The 2,479-nt window shown below is 41.1% G+C and overlaps 1 protein-coding gene across 1 annotated transcript in view; it reads right to left on the bottom strand.

The window, feature by feature from the left end:
• The window catches only part of CAST (calpastatin), a 101,141-nt gene that overhangs the window by 6,629 nt on the left and 92,033 nt on the right, over positions 1-2,479 (bottom strand). The gene's annotated exons all lie outside the window — the stretch shown is intronic.

The following is a 2,479-nucleotide window of genomic DNA, read 5'->3' as shown; positions in this document are numbered from 1 at the left end:
TGTTACTCTCTTTCCACATTAATTTTTCTTGGTCTTTTCTGGTAACAAGCATATATCAAATGTATGGCACACAAATAATGTGCACTTTTAGGGTGACCTATTCAGTACATGGAGGGGCAGAGGTTTCCCTAGCAGCCTCCTGAGCTGCCATAACTGTGTGCAAACCCCTAAATGAAGCGTTGAGCCAGGAGCACTGGGCAGAGGTATGTCTGCAAGGCACACACTGTTAGGCCCTCCCAGCTTCTAGAACATGAGTAAATGCTTATTTGTGCCTAACAGTATACAGTAATAAATGACTCGTTCAGCTTGGACCCTGCAAGTAACTGGCCAAATCAATGTCCCAGAATGTCTGAGAGGCATTTCAACAGGTCTTAATTCTACCTGTGCTACAGGAATATGGATGTGAAATTGACCTGTATTTGAAAAGTGAAATGATAATCATGTAGAAAAATAAAGCCTGTTCCCTCCTCCTCCTGGGGGGTGGGGAGTGAATGTCACTGAATCATTCCAGACATGCCCCACTGAGGTGAGGGTGCAGCGGGGGGGAGGGACTCCCTGCTACTCAGCCAGTCAGCACATTCCTCTGCTCTTGTGCTGGCCCCTCAAGGTTTGCTCACGTACATCCAAGTTGTAAGTTTTTTTCATCTCTAAATATCAAGATCTTGCGACTTGATCTTTGTATTTAAAAAGTGAAATTCACATAAAGACCAAGATCGTTTATACCATTGGGCTTTATCTCTTTCCGTCGTTTCTAAGGATAAATATTTCATCGTTTATTTTTAAATACAAGGTAGAAAGTCACAGGTGTGGACTGAGACCTGGAGAAGCACCCGAGTTAACTTTCTTTTCCATCAACTGCTTGTTAACTTAGAAAAGAAAAAGTCTGTTTTGTCTCAGAAAAGTACCGTTAGCACTGAACACTACAAGTGTTGTCTGAGTGAAGGAGAAACTAGATCTCTTCCATGTTTACAGGAGAAAGCTAAAGCTGAACATAGAGACAAGCTGGGAGAAAGAGATGACACCATCCCCCCTGAATATCGACACCTCCTGGATAATGAGGTAAGTGTCTCGGTTGGATATATACTACAAGCTTTTAAGTCCAGATCTCATTTGAAATGAATAGGAGGTGCACTTTAACAACAGCATCAAATGTAACATGACTGAGTGCTTGTAATGTGTTTCTGATGAGCAGGTTGTCTGGGATTCTGTTGAATATTTATCTGAGCCAGTACCATATGATGGTCACTGTTCCTGGGCGCTGTGGTATAAACAGAGTTGGCTAATGTTCACTCACTCATCAGTGCTGAACAGTGATTCCAGGGCATGTACCCAGATGGATTCTCTTTGCAAGAAAAGTCTATACAAATGATAGCTGTGGGGCAGCTCTTGGCTCAGTTGGTTGAGCGACCCGTTTGAGCTCAGGTCATGATCTTGTGGTTTATGGTTTATGGGTTCAAGCCCCATGGCGGTCTCTGTGCTGACAGCTCAGAGCCTGGACCCTGCTTCAGATTCTGTCTCTCCCTCTCTGCCCCTCCCCTGCTTACGCTGTCTCTTTCTCTTAAAATAATATTTTTTAAAAATTAAAAAGAAGGGTTTGGCCTCTGTTTTTAACATGAAGCCAGATTTTCTTAGGTCAGCTGGGGCTGTTCCTTTCCCTTTCAGCTCCTTATTGTAAGTCATTTATATGATAAACTTTCCAGGCCTGTTCAAAGAGAAACAAGGAGCCTAGGTTACATCCTTCCCTTTCTGTACTGATTGATTTGGTGGGTTCAATGCCGCCCTGGTTTGAAGAGTGTTATCTCTAGTGTCTCTTATTACAGAAATCAATTCTCCTTGCTTGCATTCAGTATTCTTGAATGCAATTCTGCATCGTGCTAGTGCTAGAAACCTCCCTGCTTTCATAATACTGTCTTTCCCTGCTTGTATTCTGTGGGAAAGATCTTATTTAATACCTTAGCTTTGTAGATGGGTAAAGTCCCTGATGAGCTATACTTGTCATCCTGCAAAAAAAAATCTCTATATGCCATCCAGCCCCTCAAATCATCCCAAAGTGTAAAGCTTTTGTCAATAAGACAGAAAAACACAGGTTATTTTTTTTATAATATTCTAAATAGCATTTTAACACATGATGGCAGAAATTTCCTTAATAATTGTTTCCTTCACTTCCATGACCAGACTCTTTCTTGAGGTTTATCAGTTACTGCAAATCAATACTCCATTGTATCTCATGTCATTAAACAATAGATTTTACAATTACTGTCTATACCTATGTAAATCTTTACTAAGTTCTATGTTTAACCAATAACCTGCCTTATTTTTAAGGGCAAACCAGGAAAGCCACCTACACAGCAACCCAAAGACGCAAAGGTAAATATCATAGCAGCATGTTCCCATAGGCACAGGTTGTTTTCATTCTAGCTGAACTGTATTTTAGAAATCTGAAATTTATTGAATGACTACCCTGTGCTTGGAATGATGC

This window comes from Suricata suricatta, chromosome 6 (genome assembly GCF_006229205.1).
Source record: "Suricata suricatta isolate VVHF042 chromosome 6, meerkat_22Aug2017_6uvM2_HiC, whole genome shotgun sequence".
NCBI lineage: Eukaryota > Metazoa > Chordata > Mammalia > Carnivora > Herpestidae > Suricata > Suricata suricatta.
This window is presented reverse-complemented; position numbering and strand designations above follow the sequence as displayed.